This window comes from Nannospalax galili, unplaced genomic scaffold, assembly GCF_000622305.1.
Source record: "Nannospalax galili isolate Female #2095 unplaced genomic scaffold, S.galili_v1.0 scaffold2369, whole genome shotgun sequence".
NCBI lineage: Eukaryota > Metazoa > Chordata > Mammalia > Rodentia > Spalacidae > Nannospalax > Nannospalax galili.
The window spans coordinates 145969-164395 of NW_008358943.1; the positions used below are offsets into that span (position 1 = coordinate 145969).

Sequence of the window (18427 nt, forward strand, 5' to 3'; positions counted from 1 at the left end):
GAACTCGTTGGCCACCAAGTTGGACTTGGGCGGAATCAATTCTTTGGTCTGCCTTTCCCCTCTCTCTGTGAATGTTGTACCCCATCTACTGGACCCCAAAGAGACCACCGAGAATCCAACACACCAAAATGCAAAAGCAAAGGTTTATGGTTTATTCGGGCTTAAGCTCGGGCTCTCAGACCTCAGCAACTCAATGGATCCATGCTGAGAGCCCAGAGTAAGGGAGAGTGGAGCCTTTTATAGGTTTTAGACAAAGAGAGGAGGGGGATACCAAAGATACATTTTGGTTAGTTCAAGGAGCCCGTGCACGCCAACATATTTTGAAACTGACTGGATGTATAAGATGCAGCCCTGAAAGTTTCTTTTTGGTAGGTGCTATTCTCAGGGCTGTGGAATGTGCTGACTGTTATCTGTGGGGCCAGGAGTCTCCATTTTTAACTTATAGGGCAGGTTTCATGCCCGGGTTCGCTTAATCTATAGTTTCCTGGAATGGGAGGATAGCAGGCAGGGGTCAGGGCATGCCAGGGCATGTCTAGGCAGATTGGGGGGTAGCGGGTGAATGAAGAGGGTCTCAGGGTTCTACATGATGACTAGAAACAGACTCCCCAGGGAGTCACACGATCACCCTTAAAGTCCAGGAGCCAAAAAAGCTGAAATGACAGTCACGTCTGTCTACCGTCTACCACCATGAAGCAGATACCTTTTTATTAGGCCTCGGACTCTGGGCTGGGCGGCGGGCAGTTGTGTTCCACGTGCTTTAACTGGCTGCTTTTTGGCGGCATTCATGGGGCATCTGTTCTGCTCTGGCGGTTCAGGACCGTTTTACTCAAGGAAGGCTCAGCTCGTCCTCTCCTCCTCCACGCAATCTCCCAGTCCCCTCCCTTCTTCATGTGTCCCGGGGCCTTGCCTGTGGTCTGTCCATCAGGGACGGGGATAGGAAGATGTGACATGCAAGCAGAGAGGGCTTCACCACCATTTGCACTGAATTTTATTGGCCAGAGCAGTAGCAGATCCTGTCTAGGTGCGAAAGGAAGGGACAGAGATCCCATCCCTTTTCTCTATTCTTCTCCTTCCTTTTTCTTCTGAGGGGTGTGTGTGTGTTGTGGAGTATACGGCCATGTGTACGTGACTATATAAACCCATGTGCGGAAGCCAGAATAGGGTATCAAACTGTATCCTGCCCTAGCACCCCACCTTATTCCCTTGAGACAGTCTTTCACTGAACCTGGAGACAACCTGGCCGCCCACAAGCCTCGGTGGTCTTCCTGTCTCTGGCTCCCAAGTGCAGGGATTAAAAGTACACTGATAGCCACACCTAGCTTTTGACACAGTGCTGAGATTCAAACTCAGACCCACCCTCGTGCTGGTGAAGCAAGCACTCTTCTCCACAGAGCCATCCCCTCAGTCCTGAGATCCTACCTCTTGATCAGACATGACAAAGAATTTGGTACCATCTTTAATAGGCTTTAATGTATCCTTTGTCCTCCCCGTTAAGATACAGGAAGAGGGAAGAGGACGAGGGTTAGGAAAAGCAGACCTAGGCACGCCCCTGGTCTGTCTCAGCTTGGAAGGTACAAGGGGTGGGGGGCTTTGACACAAGGAACATACACTAATCAAGAGAGTGCTCAGCACAGTGCACTTAACAGGAGAGTAGTCTCTGAGGTTAGAGAGAGCAGAGATTTCCCAAGGTGAGACGGTGGTCCATTTCCTCCGGGAAGGCTGTGTACCTGCCTCAGCAACGAGCAGCTGTCAATCAGGAGAGCAGCCCTACAGCTTCAGCAAGCACTTCCCGCCACAAAGCAGGAGCATCTCCAGCTTCCTCTTTCAAGGTGTGAGAAAGGAGAGAGGACACGTAGCATGGGATAAAAATACCAGAGAAAGGCAGAATCTGGGGATGAATTCTACCACTTTGCTCCAAGCCCAGTTTGTATCAAAAGAGGCAATCTGAGAACCTGGGTTGTTAATGTGAGCCTAAGATGTTGTCTTGGCAGGGGTTGTGCAAAAAAAACCCCGTCATTTCTCAGTTTTCTAACAGCGCATTCATTATGGTGTTGGGGACAGAGCGTGGGTTCTGAGGCTTAGCTTGCCTGGGATTGAATTCCTGAACGTCCTTTGGTTCTTTCTTCAGTGAAATGGATCCGGTAGTGGTGGCTGTAACAAATAATGGTAATTAATAAACATCTGCTTCCTAGGGCTGATGCAAAGATTAAACGAAAGCTCTTAGTACTCTGACCAATGCTTATTAAGTGGCCAATCCATAGAAAGTGTTCAATAAATGTCATCTTTTATCACTGTTGTTATAGTAACAGCCCTTGTCCTGGTGGTGGTACACAGGGGCACTGGGGGCCTGAAAAGAGGAGAGGTCGAAACCCAAGTAAGACTTCTCATTCCTCTCTCTCTCTCTGGTTGTATCCACTAGGGTATAATGTGATCTATAAACGCTCCTGTCTGTTGACATACCAGCAAATGATATATCTCCCTGATCTACTTAGGTTTTCAAGCTTAATGTAAGGGCCCAGGTGCTGGAGGCTCAGAACAGAGAGAGGGCTGGGGGTTGGGGCTGTCCTGGCCTTTACAAAGGACTGCATAAGCTAACAGATAAAGCATTCACTCTGGGGAGCCACATTGCGTGCAAATCCAGATCACTGACTGAGCTTCCTTCAGCGTGAAGTTAATCATAACTGACATGTTAGAGTAAAACTACTTTATGAAATCAATATTAAATTTCCAACCTTTGACATCCTGGGACATCAGAGATAAAGGGGAACTAAGCCATGGAATAAACAGTCCTCACGCTTTGCTAGCTGTTGGAGGAGAAGGGAGGTGTGGGAAGCCAAGAGCCCAAACGGTAGTGCTAGTCTTGTTTTTGTACTAACATCCTGTGACATCAATAAAAACATTAAAAAAAAGTCACACAGACGTTTACACACAGACAAGAAAGAGAAGCAATAAAGAACACTCCACTAATCTGACAAACGTCTCAGAATTCATTCCAGAGCAGAGCGCCTGCAGTCTTTCCCTGCCAGCAAGGCTGGACCTGTGTGGATAGGGGTGTTGCAATCTTCGGGGAGCATCACTTTGTGAGACTGGCATATCCCTGTTAAGGCCCCTACCCTCTCTGACCAGGGACGGGCTCTAATGAGGCTTTACTAACAGACCCACTCAAAGAGGCTCAACAGAGTGGAAGGGACCGTCGGAAGCAGAGTGGAATTTCCAAGGTCATTCCCCAGTGGTGACAGTTTGTTCTCTGAGTCCCCTTCGGTAGATACTGACCCTCAGCTGCTCCTATCTGAGGTGGGTGTCACTTCTGTTGAACAGAGTTTAATTCTGAGGTGGAGATGCAAAATTGCCTGAGTTTTGCCAGGAGTCGGTGTTCGGTACTCAGCTGCTCTGTAGGCTCCAGCATGTCAAGAGAGAGACAGTTCCGGTTCCCTTGTCTCTTGATCAAGAAGCCCTTTGTCCAAGGGATTAGTCAGAGCTCTGCCACCTCTGCAGCACACTTAGCACCTTCAGTTCATAGATAAATTCCATCTCGTGGGTCTGAAGTCGTACTTTTAAGGAGGATGGCAACAATTCCATTCTTAACCCCCCAACCTACTCAATACTTTCTGTCTCCACCCCAGCTTCCTGATTCTGCTGGTTCTTGTCTCCCCAGATCTTCCAGAAGTGGTGGTTTGAGCCTGTCTGCTTGGCAGACATTAGGGGTTATGATGACATTTTGGGGTTGGGTAGAGTAGAGACGGGCACTAATGTAATGCCCCTAAATGGAGTCCCCCAAACTGTAATAGCCAAAGTAACTTCATTTTGTATAAAGCAGCCACTTTAAACTTCAAAAGCTAGAAAAACAGCCAGCTCCAAGGTTAAGCACCTGAGCTTAGCTGCTTCCCCTTAGAAGAGTGCTTTCTTTGGAGTAGCTGACCTTGGTCACCTCCCAGACACTGTAGCTGTGCTTCTTGCCTGGCCAAGAAGCCTAAATAACAGTAGTTATCAGAAAGTGCCTTACTGTCAAGGTCTATGCATCTGTTAAGAGAAGGACTAACACAAGCTTGTTCTTGCTTCTGTGGTTTGCTTATCTGCTAACTTGGGCTGTCCTGACCCTACTCAGGACCACCTGGCATTACTCATGTGTGAAGGAATTCTTGTGTTTTTTGCTTTTATAAACCAGTTTCAACCTCCCCTCAGGGCCATGGGTCCTGAATCTGACTAAGGGACCATGGATGGCTATAGCCCTAATCAATTTAACCAATTAAAATATGAATTGAGTCTGGTGGTCTTTTCCCCATGGTGTCAAATTCCATAACACTAAGAACACCTTATCTGTTCCCTTTGGTCATCATCCGCTTCCTGAATGCAAAGCTAAACAAAATAACTTCCCTCCCTTCAAGTTTTACCGAAACAGCTCACCCTGAGCAAGCAGGTTAAAGAGTCGAAAATGTGCAGCTATTGGTGGGTTCTGTTGATGTATGTGGTGTGCCAGGGGTCTGGAGCTGAGTCATTGAGAAAAACAAATGCCTACTTGAGCATGGTATATGTAGAAAATGAAGAGATTGCATTGGTCAGAATGAGACCTCAGCTAACTCCTTGGATTCAGAGTCTAAAACACAGAATGAGCTTATTGTTGTTCTGGAATGAATGGGTCTCCTGGATAAGGTGTGGGAGGAAAGGCAATGCTTGTTTAAGGGTTCAATCTGTGTGCTAGGCACTGTGGTAAGCCCTCTAATTATGCTTTACTGCATCTTGTATTTGCATTTTAAATTGCTGTTGTTATTACTGCAAGTGTAGCAGTTTAAAACACAAAACTTTAATCTATAGTTCTGTATCTCAGAATTCTAATGCAGGTCTCACTGGGCTAAAAATCACGGCGTGATCAGGGCCCAGCTCCCTTCTGGAGACTCCGGGAAGAGTTTGTTTTCTTGCCTTCTCCAGCCTCCAGGGAACACTTGGGGTCCTTAGCCAAGAGCATCTTCCCCATCTTCAAAGCCAGCGACCTAGTTTGAGTTCCTACTCTGCTGTCTCTCAGTGTTTTATGCACCATCAGTTATCTTCATCATCACAGCCTGGAAAGGTTTTCCACCTGTAAAGCCCATGTGATTAGATAAAGCCTATACAATTTCTCATCCCTAACTCCATATGCTGCAAAGTCTCTTTTGCCAAGTTAAATAATAGATTGATAGGTTTTAAATACTTGGGTGTAGATATATTGTAGCCTGTATTCTGTCTACCACAGTTGATAAGGTAGACACTCTCATTATAGGGAAGAGGAAACAGAGTCTCAGGGAAGTGAAGTATCTTGGTTCACATTATGCATTGGGTGGTCCAGACCTTCTCCACTGGGCCAGGCTGCTGGATGGGGAGGGAGGTGCAATAGAAAGTGAAGGGGTTATTCCTCTCCCAAGAAACAAGGCATAGGATCAGGGAAATGAATTCCATGAGATGTGCTCCAGTGGATGAGGAAACAGCTTTGCATTTGGACGTATCAAGCCATTCCTCTGCAGAACTTAGCTCAGGGAAAGGGACTTAGATAAAGTGACACTTTGTCTCCAGGTCCCAGGCATCCTAGAGATTGCATGCTCCATGCTGGCCTGAACCCACTTGGGTAAAGAGTTGTCAAACCAGTTCTGACTAAGCTGAAAGGAGCCAGCTCACTCTCTTTCCTAAGAGTCTTACATTAAAAACCGGGTGCAGAACTCAAAGCCATGCTCAGAAACTCTGGATTTCTCAGGTCTTTGAGCCAATAAGAAACTGTTCAAGGCAAAGCTTGTTGACATTGTTACCATGAGTTGAATTCATTTTGTTTTTTGTCTTGGTGATGATGAGGTTTCCATCAGTGTGACACCTCATGGGGAAAGGTCCTTGGTTGTGGGTGCCTTCAGGGTACCCAGTTAGTTACTGCTTATTTTTGGGCTGTTTGAGGAGAATAACATATGTAAGTAGTGAAAACATGGGGAAAGATTGGTATACATTTAAAAGACGAAAACTAGTATGGGAGTGATTGCTTATGATATGATTCTATTAGGGACTGTCTCTGATCGTATAAATGAAAGCAGTTTTTGGAAAGTGGTATTATGTTTAGTGGAATCCTCTGCTAGACATTAGGCAGAGACTGTCCTAATAGCCAACGTTCAACCCTCTTTCCACTTTTATAAAGACAACAAAATAAAACCAACCTTTCTGCAGTTCATTCTCTTGTGCTAATAAGAGAGAACAGGAATCCATATAAAAAAAATAATAAGGCTATGATTTACAAGCGAAGCAGATGGTTCCCGTCTCCTCTCACTGAATTGTTATCTTCTGAAGAGCTCCTTTTCGTAGATTACAAAGAGAATGTAATCACGTTAGACGTCTCCAGAGAGTTTCATTATGAACCCGACTTAGACTGTGTTGACACTAATAGTGACTATAACCATGGTTTTCAAATCCCTGTGTAGGAGGCAGGTTTATTGAATTTATAGCATGGGCCAGTAATTCATTTAGAAACATACATTTTAAAATGAGCTTTATGCTGACCCAGGTCCCATTTAAACGAATTTCTCATACAAATACGAAAGGTTATATTAATAATGAAATTGGTGTAGTGTAACTCGTGAAAAACAACATTTTGCTGACAAGTTTTGCCCAGTTTAGTTCCATGTCAAATTAAGAAACTAAGTAAACTAAACATTTATATGACTGAGTCATACTGTGAAAAAAATGTGATCACAGCTTCATATCACAAAACGATTAAGTTCTGTTCAAGTAATTTCCTCTCAGCATTTCCTTTCCTCATTTAAGGGTTCCTTCTTCACCAAAAAGCATCAAATTAGGAAGCTAAAATGACTGAAGTATTAACACTCCCAGGGGGAAAAATGATTGCCTTTCAGAATGTCGAAAAACAGCACACCAACCCACCTTACTGAGGTAAACAGTCACAAAGGGACGGGAACAGACGAGCTTCGATACTGTTTTTATATTATTTTCGAATAGTTTAATTTTTTTAACTTCCAATTTATTTCAAATTAATTCTTTAAAATTATTTCCTGCACTGTGCATTTTTAACAAGCTCAGAAAACAAAATGGTCAGATTTGTGTCTCTGAAGATCGGGTTTAGACTGGGAATTGTATTGAGGTAACTTTGCTATTTTGAGTGTGTTAAGTTGTAACTCACATATGGTTCAATTAGCATTCTTGTGAATAAATGCAACATTTCCCCGTATGTAGTCTTTGCTTAATTTTGATTTGCCTCGTTGATTTTTCACTTATATCTTTGTTTGAAAAAAGCAAAACTGTGAAATTTTACCTAGTCTTTCATGTATTTATTCATTCACACATGACTATTTGTTAGGTGAGGTTGATGTATTAAGGGGGTAGATGCACAGTGATGTCCTCTCCTATGACGCATGGAAGGAAAAGCTTTTCCACAGACTTTGGTTAATATTCTTACCAGTGCATTGCCCTAGACAGCCCTTGTGAATGTCTGGGAATACACAGTTGAATTGAAATCATTATTGGGTTTGGGTTACAAAATAGAACTGGTTATAGAAATTTTCACCAAAAACTTGTATCTGCTGCAATCAGGAATGGAAGGAATCAGGAGGCTCCATGGGAAAACTTTGTGGTTCTAGACTACAATCCCGAGATCTGCAAACGAGGAGCAGGAAGCTGGACCCCCTGCCCTCCACTGCAGGGTGCTGGTGGCTGGTTGAGGCTGATTATCACCCGTACTGCTTTACCTAGACAACTGCAGCCTGGACCCTGGACATGACTCAGAAAAGCTTCATGCTGCAACACTTCTATTTATAGTTAATCAAGGAAACCTAATTTGCATCCAGAATTCTACCTTTAAGGAACCTTGAGAGATAGTTTCCAGCCTAGGAAACAAAATGAAGTCACAATATTAAAGACATATCTACCCCCAAACTTCTTGGCTCTCTTGGACTGTGATGGCTGATCCTGGGTGTCAATTTGACTGGATCTGGGATTGACTGAAATGAGAGAGAGCTTCTTGATTGGATCATCTGAAGCTGGAAGACACACCCTGAATGTGGGTGTTACCTTCTGATGGCAGCCATATAAAAGGCCATGGCAGAGGAGAACGCCTGGCTTCTTGCTGCTTGCCTTCTCTCTCGCCAGTGAGTTCATCTTGCTGCTGTAGGCTGAAGACTAGCTGATCTTTTGGAATTGGTCAGACCTTCAGCACCAGATTGGGACTACTGAGACATCCAGCCTTGTGGACTGAGCGACTACGGATTCTCAGCCTCTCCAGTGTGGTGCAGCCATTGTTGGAACTACTCAGACTCTATCCTGTGAGCTATGCTGATAAATCTCTATACATTCTAAATCTCTATTCATTCTACCGGTTCTGTTTCTTTGGAGAACCCTGACTAATACATAGACCTTCCTAGATCTTCACTGAAGGGAGACGCAAAACGTTTCTGCAGAATCTGAGAAGGCTGAAGAAAATGACTCTTAGAAGACAACCCAACACCCCCAGGGCTCTGATCCCTCTTGTCGACCCAGAGCCTGTGAAGCATGATAATTCTAGTTTCTTGTCTTTGATTTCCTCTTTTCCTTCAGCAATTCATTTTACTCGTGATCTTCAGCCGTTTGATGTTGTTGGAATATGTAGATATCTGCGCCTGTCTTTCCCTTTCATAAGAAGACAAGGCCTGTCTTATTTTTAACTCTTTCCTTACCTGAGTTAATAGGTATTAATCTCTGTGTTTCCTGTGGCAGTTTCCTGTGCTGATCTTCATTTAATGTCACTTCATGCAGAGCTGAAATAAAATGTAAGTGTGTATGATTATATTATTCAAATATTAAAAGTCAGCATAAAAATTGTTCTTAATATGAAGTTAACAGCCATCTCCATAGCTCCCCAAGAAAGAAACGGATTCAGAGTTAAGCGAAAGTATACAGGCCTGCACTGAAAACAGTTTGACTTGATGCTTGCTGCACTGTGGGGCTGGGTAAGATACCGGGCTTTTCTTCAGCACCCAAAGTTTCATGTAGTAATATCTCTTGTTTTTGTGATTCCCTACTGGGGCACAGTCGGTGGCAGGATTGGGCATATTTCAGTTATGGAGTCGAGCAGAGCTCAGGCCCAGACCTCTGAACTCTTCACAAAAATTTTTTTCTATTATGCTAATGAAAATAATAACCATCTTCTTAGAGAAATAGTCATAATAATAATTTGTAACAAAGTATTTAATACATCTAGCAAATATGAAATGCCTGAAATCCTCATAATAACACAACTTGGTCTAACAAATCATAAGAATTTATCTTCATCTTGAAATTTTATATAACTGGTAAGAGGGATCGTTTTATGAGCTTTGCAACTTTGGGGAGTTTTACTCCATCTTATAGTGATGTCTATTTTTTTATTTTATTTATTATTTTTATTTTATGTGTATGAGTGTATTGCCTGCGTGTAAGTGCACCCGTGTCGTGAAATGCAGCAGAGGTCAGAAGAGGGTTTTGGATTCCTATGGAACTGGAGTTAAGGACGGTTTGTAGCTGCCATGTGGGGCTGGGAATCTGTGTTCTCCGGGGGTTCTAGTTCCTCCAAGGGGCAGGGCCTGCTGTGGAGAATGGACTGGCCAGTGACCCACAGAAGGAGAGGCTTGTGGCACCATCTTGGGAGCGATGTGACTGCGCAGCCCTGCAGCAGCTCAAGGACAGAATGGCCTGACACTTATGGACCTGGGGTGAGATTGACCCACAGAAGGAGAGGCTTATGGTGCCATCTTGGGAGCGATGTGACTGCGCAGCTGTGCAGCAGCTCAAGGACAGAATGGCCTGACACTTATGGACCTGGGGTGAGATTGCTGGCCCCCGAGGCATGAGCAAATGCTAGCAGTGACTATGGGCACGGCATGGGAGTGGTCTGATACGGCAGGCTCTGAGCTGTGCCGTAGGAGGTGCCAGTGGAGCTGAGCGGCGAGGGGCTAGACACTAGGCACTCATTCCTTTGTAAGTCACTCTCCCCTATAATAATAAATGCACATAAAGATATGTTATATAGTTTTCTTGATAGTGCAAGAGACCCAGGGAGAACTCTGGAGACAAAATTGGCATAGTTGCAGGATAAATGAACCACAGCCTTGGGGATGTGGGTCTCAGAAAGTAGTGCTGTTCTCGTTGCCTCTGTGGCAGGTCAGCTGGGCTCTGAGTCCCAAATCCAAGAGAGAAGCCAATCAAAACCCATATGCTTAATGGGGTTAGGGATAGTCACATGGGTTATACAATGGATTATAAAAATCTGTAACTAAAAAGAGGCCAGCCATGCAGAAGCTTGGGCCTCAGCTGTGTTGTAAATGTGGGGTATGTTGTGGGTATGTGAAGATTAGTTAAAGGTTATTCAGAGGCTAGAAAACTTTTACCCCCCAAATGGAGAGCCCAGAGAGGGAGCGCAGTCACTTTGCATAATAAAAGATGTGCCCCAGGCCGGGGAAGCTGAAAAGGCCAGGGAGGTCCTGGAAGACTCAGGTGCAGAGCTGGAGAGAGAGAAAAAAGGGACACTTTAACTTATGTAAGGTCCAAGGACTCAGAGGAAAAGACAGATATTAGTAAAAAGGAAAATGACCTAAAAACAAAAGTAGCTAGAGCTGCCCCTCAGATTCAACCATTAATACAAAAGGAAAAAAAAGAGAACTGTGCTGTAGCTAGGAAATACTCCATGCTAGAACTGTTAAAACTAGGAAAAACAAGCAAGCAAGCAAGCAAGCAGAGAGCCCCTACCCATGTGGCTTGTCAGAGTATGGGACATGGGAGCAAATGACGTCAGACTAAGTCCTTCAGAAGCTTCACAGCTGAGTTATATAACCACTCGTCTGTCCTTGCGTTATAGGCTGTTCAACCTAGGCCAATGCAGGGGGGAGCAGTCCTTAATGGGGTGGCTGATTGAAGGCATTAAAGATACATGGTTGTCACCAAGGGAGACTAACATGATTAGCAGGGGCTGGAGGACTATAAAGGAGGGGCAGGGATTACTGAGAAAACTAGGTATGAGAAAAGCAATATATAATGTCCAGTTCACTGGGCCAGATAAGACTGTGTTCACCAGAGATATAAAGGAAAGCTTAATTCAGTTGGGACCTTGAGAATGGTACGGGCTTTAGTGGTTTTACTAAGCCCTTTGATGGGACAGAATCTTTGTAAAGTGAGAGAGGCATTGGCAAATCTAAATGACTCTGACCAGCATGTAAAACATGTCTGTAAAATAACAGACATGTTGTAAAAAAGACCAGAGAAAATGGTCCACTAGCGTTACTCGAAGACAAATGTGGCAAGTTTTATGTCAAGCCCAAATCCCCAGAGGAAAAACATTGATAGAAAATCAAATTCGGTACTAAGGCATTTCTGAAAGGTTTTAAAACCAGAAGAACAGTTTACAAAAGATACTCAAAGAATAAAAGCTGTACAAGGGGTGGTTAAAAATCCCCTAGGATTAAATAAGATGCGTTTCTCTTTTGATAAAGGCTATACTAGGGGTGGAAGCAGGTTTTCCCACCAAGTTCTCCCTCAGCAACCTGGTGTGGTCAATGGGAAGATGACAGATGTGGCTACAGTCAGGAGGTAGACCCAGAGCCTGCCTGACTCAGGGAACCCACAAGTGCAGTGGGGACAGGAGAAGCCCCCGCCTCCTTAGCCCAGCGCAGGGTTAGGCAACTAGAGCCAACACCTGTAACCATATCAAGAATAAAAGAATGGAAAGAGACTCCATGTAAAATCCCCCAAGTGTGAAATGACTCAAAAGGGATAACTAAAGATTGTAAAGAGCTAACCAAATTAATGCCTTGTGCCCATGCTATGGTACCTAACAAAGATCTATGAAGAAAACCGTTAATACAAATGGACCTTTTCATGCTTTGTGAGACATGGTCTATGATTGATTTAATACATGTTAACCTTCAAGTGTTTTACAGATGTGAAACCCATTTGAAAGATACCTGAAGAAGCAAAGGCCAGCTATAGCTGTAAGATTCTTGGGAGTTTTATGGCTGGGTAAGATAAAGACAGAGACTCCCAAACTATACAACTGTTAAGAAAATCTATAGTACCAGGGGTAGGGTGCCCCCCCATGAGCTGTTGGTCAGAGAGAGCCTAGAGGTCCTCAGATTCACCAAGGCTATTGCCACTAATGTTGGTTGTACACTAGAAAGGTCAGTAAGGCCATGTTGCTGAAGACACTGCATGATGTGAGCACGGGAGGAGAAGAAATGGAGCTGAGACTAAGCCAAAAACCTCCATGCCACTGGATGGATGACGTTCATATTGCCAGAAGGCGTTATGCAGATGGTTGGGGAAGAAAGGATCCCCTATGATTCTACTCAACAATGAACCCCACGTGCTGCACACTATGGACATGCCAAGCAATACCTGCAAGTGCAATAATGGCTCGACCAACATATGTACAACTGACAAATTTCTAATTGGATAAGGCCCGCTCCTAGGGGTGGAAAACACATCTGGTGCTGTAGACCACGCCAACCCCCTGTGTCGAGAAAGGCTACAGGCCCTAGTGGGGAAGCCATCATAAGTATACTGTTTAATGAGTATAGTACACTGCTGGGATGTCCTCTAGGCATTTGTATTTACATCTGTGTTTGTTTAAATGTGTCTACTTCCTTCCACTTGTCTTTATAGTAGAAGAAACACCACTGAGATAGATCAATGGCCACAGCTTAAAGAAAAATAAGGGGGAGGCCCAAGAAGTCACTATCTTGCCACAATACAAGAGAGATTTCCCTACATCTGTCACCCGCTCCAAGGCTCAGGGACCTTAGCGGAAGATTGGTGGAAAGATTTTAAGAGCAGAGGAAAGGGGTGGAGTGTGTTCCCCAGGGGTTCTAGTTCCTCCAAGGGGTGGGGCCTGCTGCGGAGAATGGACTGGGCAAAGTGAGCTGCGGAAGGAGGGGCTTGTGGCACCATCTTGGGACAGGAGCAGTGAGCCATGAGTAACGTGGGAGCGACAAGCGTGGAGAGTGCACAGCCACGCAGCAGCTCAAGGACGCAATGGCCTAACACTTATGGACCTGGGGCGAGATTGTTGGACTGAGATGTGAGTGAACAGTAGCAATGATATGGGCGTGGTGTGGGAGTGGGCTGATATGGTGGGCTCTAGGCCGCACTGCTGGAGGTGCGGCCTGAACTGAGTGTCGTGGGGTTAGGTACTGGGTGCTCATTCCTTCGTAAGTTACTTCCCTCTCCCCCCGGCCCATGATAATAATAAATGCACATAAAGATATGTTATATGGTTTGCCTGATAACACAAGAGACCCAGAGAGAGCTCTGGTGACAGAATCAAACCCGGGTCCTCTGCAAGAGCAGCCAGTGTTCTTAACTGCTGAGCCATCTCTCCAGCCCCAGTGATGTCTACTTTAGATACTACAGCTTAACAGTCATTTCAGATCAAACATATTCCTGTGAATATTTTTCCTAGAAATAATAGTGTGTGTATAGGTCCTGGCCACATTCATGGTGGTAGGCTCATTCTACGTGTGTTTCCACACATACCTGCTTCCATGGCTGTCACAGTGGACTTCTCCAGTCCCACCTTCTCCCTTTGCTGTTGCTAGGTAAGGCTTCTCTTGTCCCCTGTCACCTGCTGTATCTCCTAAGACCCAGCTGCATTTCGGTAGGTCTACCATCTAATATCTTCCCCCTTATCCCACTTGTGCCTTGTATGACAAGCATATTGAGAATGGCTTGTCCTTATTTTATTTCAAACGTGGCATCTTTCAGAAGTGGAGAAGGGTACAGGAAAGTTACATGTTAATATTCTGACTTGGAGCCATTTACTATGAGATTAAAATACACTTTTCTTTATGATGTAAAGCCCACATGAAAGAAGATCAGTTTTTAGGCCTGGAATAAGTGATAAAACACACTGGACATACTCTGAAAAGCTCTCACGAAGGAAGATTAGGCCTTGAATATAAAAGACAGAAAAATGAGAAAAACAGAGCTACCAAGCTATTCATGTTAGATTGCAGTGGACGAATTTCCACTGAAGGACATTCAGGTACAAATGCTTGACTGGCTAGGATTTAACGCGTATGGCAGAATACATGAGGTCCAGTGGTGGGATGGGGGAGGCCTCAATGAGGGAGTTGGGTCTAAATTTGATTAAGAACTTTTGTATGAAATTACAAAAGCTCAATAAAAAGTATTAAGAAACATAGGGGTTGGAGAGATGGCTTAGTGATTGAGAACACTGGCTGGTCTTACAGAAGACCTGGTTTTGAATCCCAGCACCCACATGGCAGCTAACAACTGTCTGTAACTCCAGTTCCAGGGCATCTGACAGCCTCTTCTGTCCTCTGCCAGCATTGCACAACACAGGTGCACTTACCTACATGCAGGCAATATATGCATACACATAAAAATAATAAATAAAATATTTTTTTATGTTTGTCTTGAACCTATCACTATCTCCCTGTTCTCCTTTATGGGAATATTCTACAAAAAATTTAAAAAGACCTCAAGTAATTTAATTAAAAAATTTTACTCTTTTCATTCATTGTTATTGTTTTTACTATCAGCATTATTGTTATTATTTTGGGTTTTGTTGTGGAGAAGCCAGCTTGCTAAAAAGTTCTCTCTCTCTCTCTCTCTCTCTCTCTCTCTCTCTCTCTCTCTCGGGTAACTCTAGGTCAGAAATCATTTGCAACCAAGAATTCTGTACGTTCTAATTTAGGCGGTAGAAATGAGGTTCTGGGACATATAATAAAAGATCAAGGTCTTCCCTCAGCCGCTACTTTCTGATGGGTTATAAAACCACACAGTGCCCTGGTTTTTTATCTCTGTTAATAATCTGCTGTGATGTACAGCAGGTTCTAATATACAGAGCAATTCAAGTGCTCTTGTGTTGGGCATATGGGGTTTTAAGATCGCTCTAAGGGCTGATTTGACTGGTCTGGTTGAGAAAGGATGGCAAGGTAGGAAGGAAGGGAAGAAGCTTTAGATGATGTATGGGATTGAGGAGACGAGGGGGTCCATAGGAGAGCAAAACTGCATTGAAAATAACATAATTATGTAACTAGAACCCTGTTTTCCATCATCTTTGTTTTCTGCAAGGGTTGTTTCTTACGGTAAAGTGAATGTATAGGCATCCCCCAAATATTGAATATATGTACACTGAATATGTATATTATGTACATGTATTCATGCATACACACATATATGTCTATATTACACAGCAAGCGCACATGAAGCAGCAAAGATCAAGATTTGTCCCCAGCTCCTAACACTGAGAGTAGAAGAGATGTGATCCAGTGGAGCTGAAAAGGGAAAAATTCTAGAAGAATGCTGATAGCAGAGATGAATCTTTTAGAAAACAGCTTGGTATTCATTCTTTTCACTATTTAATGACAGGAAAAATAAATTTCATAGCAATACCTATTCTAGTAAGAGGAGATATTTTATATATAAAACTAATGGGTAAGTTTTTGCTCAAAGAGTGGGACATCTCTAGGGTTCCCTGTGCTACAGGAACTTGTGTAATACAAACAGGACTGGAGGCTGTCAATAGACAGGAATTATAGACGGGGTATGGCTCACCCATCTGCAGAGTGGTAGAAAGCACTAGTAATTTATTTTTTAAAAAAATATTTATTGTTTTTATTTTATTTTATGTGTATGAGGGTTTTGCCTTCATGTATGTAAGTGCACCCATGTTGTGGAGGTAAGAAGAGGGTGTTGGATCTCCTGGGAACTGGAATTACAGGCCATTGTTAGTCACCATGTTGGTGCTGGGAACCAAAGCCGGGTCCTCTGCAAGAACAGCCAGTGCTTTTAACCACGAAGCCATCTCTCCAGACCCAGCACTAGTCATTTCAAATATCAAGTAATTTCAAGCAGGGATCCTGAAAACTCCACAACAGAGGGGCCAGCTCTGACACATAAACCGACCAGACACCAACCAGATGCACCAGAAGGGGGTTTCCAGGAGATTTTTGAAGAAAAAAAAAATCATTTCCTAATCCCATTCAAACAGTCTCAAAAAAAAAAAAAACCCCACAAAACACAAAACAAACACCCCCCCCCACCAAAAACCCCAAAACAAACCTTCAGAGAAAACCTAAGGAGGCAAAAGACCTCTACCAGAAAAGTTTAAAACTCTGAAGGAAGAAATTAAAGGGACACTAGACCTCCCAGATTCATGGATTGGTAGAATATTGTGAAAATGACCATCTTACCAAAAGCAATTTTCAGATTCAATACAACCCCACTCAAAATCCCTATGCCATTCTTCACAGAAATAGAAAGAAAAAGTCTTAAAGTTTACATGGAAATGCAAAAGACTCCTAGAAAGCAATTCTGGGCTGAAGAATAATGCTGGGGGCGTTATCATACTTTCTCTCAAGCTATGCTACAGAGCGTAGTGACAGGAACAGCATTGTACTGACATAGAAAGAGACATGTAGGTCAATGGGAGGAGCGGAAAACTGTGACTTAAATCCACACAGTTACAGCCACCTGATTGTTTTGGACAAAGATACTAAAAACACACATTGGAAGAAAGACAGCATTTTCAATGAATATTTTGGGAACACTAAATATTCACACATAGAAGGATGAAACTTGCTCCTTATCGCACACCCTGCACAAAAACAAACTCCAAATGGATCAAAGACATCAACATAAGGTCTCAAACTCTGAAAACAGGGAAGATAGGACATGCGTTACAGCACAGAGACACAGGTAAGGACTTTCTGAACGGGACTTCGGTTGCTCAGGAAATAAGGTCAACAAGTGAAATTGGAACCTCATGAAACTAAAAATCTTCTGTAGAACAAAGGAATCAATCGAGTACAGAGGCAGCCTATAGAACGGGAGAAAATCTTCCCAACAGAGGATTAATAGCTACAATACACAAAGAACTCAAAAAACAAAAAAAATTCAAGCACACAAACAACCCAGTCAAAAATGGGCTTTGGATCTGAGCAGAGAATTCTCAAAAGAAGAAATACGAATGGATAATAGACATTATAGAAAGTGTTCAACAGCATTAGCCATCAGGAAAATGCAAATTAAAACTACGTTGAGATTCTATCTCACCCTAATCAGAATGGCTGTCAAGAACTCAAATCACAACAAATGCTGGAAGGAAAAGTGGAATTCTTACTCACTGTTTGTGGGAGTGCAAACTAGCATAGTCCCTAGGAAAACCAGTGAGGAGCCTTTTCAAAAGCCCAGAAGTACCACTACCATTTGACCCAACTGTTACTCCTGGGCACACACCGGAAAGATTCTGTACCCTACAGAGATATCTGCTCACTGTTGCCCTGTCTATTCACAGTAGCTAGGAAGTGGAATTAGCCTAGACGTCCATCAACTATGGAATGGATAACGAAAATGGGCTGGAGAGATGGCTCAGCGGCTAAGAACACTTGACTGTTCTTGCAGAAGACCTGGGTTTGAATCCCAGCACCCACATGGCAGCTAACAACCTCATAACTCCAGTTCCAGGGGATCTAACACCCTTTTCTGGCCTCCTTAGTTCTTAAGGCCTTTTGGGGGCACCTTGCTGGCCCTCAGGACATACCTAAAATCCAAGATGAGACAGAGGCTATCAAACCCAATTAGTGTTTTATGATTTAAATTTAGCTTTCGGGCATTGCACGACACGGGTGCACTTACCTCCATGCGAGCAATACATGGATACATTAAAAAAAAAAAAATGTGGTACCTATATACAAATAAATTTTATTCCTCTGATGAAAATTTTAGTTAAATGGTAGAAACTTCAAAAATTATACTGAATGAGGGAACCAGGCACAGAAAAACAAATGCCACATGTTCTCCCTTAGATGTGGTATTAGCTTTGAATTTCTAATTTTGTGTGTTCAACTTGAATTCCTGTCTTAGCTAGGAACCTAGAAAGAAGCCATCGAGAGGAGCATGCCTTAAGGGAAGGGACATATTAGAGTGTAGGTATCATAGCTTTCGTCAGCTTGACACACACCTAGCCGTACCTGGGAAGAAGGAGTCTCAACTGAGGAATTTCCCCCATCAGATTGGCTTGTAGGTATGTCTGTGGGGCATTTTTTTTTTTTTTTAATCACAATGGATGTAGGAGGACCCAGTCCACTGTGGGCAGTGCCATTACTGGGTACGTGGGTCTGGATGGATAAAAATGATGGCTAATCAGGAGCCAGGGCAAACAAGTCAGTCCTCCATAGTTTCCGTTCCTGCCTGCAGGTTCCTGCCTCAAGCTTCTGCCCGGACTTCCCTTATTGATGGACTGTGACCTGAGAGTTATAAGATGAAGTAAACCCTTTCCTGCCCAAATTGTTTTTTGATCATAGTATTTATCACAGCAACTGAAGCAAAGTGGAACAGTAGGTAATATAAAAGCAGAGAGAGAGAGAGAGAGAGAGAGAGAGAGAGAGAGAGAGAGAGAGAGAGAGAGTAAGTGTGTGTGCTGGTGATTTTTAGTGTT

The 18427-nt window shown here is 43.5% G+C and overlaps 1 long non-coding RNA gene across 1 annotated transcript in view; it reads right to left on the reverse strand.

Annotated features, from left to right (window-relative positions):
- Positions 1–1855: 1855 nt before the first annotated feature.
- LOC103725283 overlaps positions 1856–18427 on the reverse strand; it is a 38280-nt gene continuing 21708 nt past the window's right edge. The window contains exons 2-3 of the long non-coding RNA XR_001872161.1: positions 8673–8753; positions 1856–2151 (exon numbers count right to left, since the gene is read on the reverse strand). This is a non-coding gene — a long non-coding RNA (uncharacterized LOC103725283). The remainder of the gene's footprint in view (positions 2152–8672; positions 8754–18427) is intronic.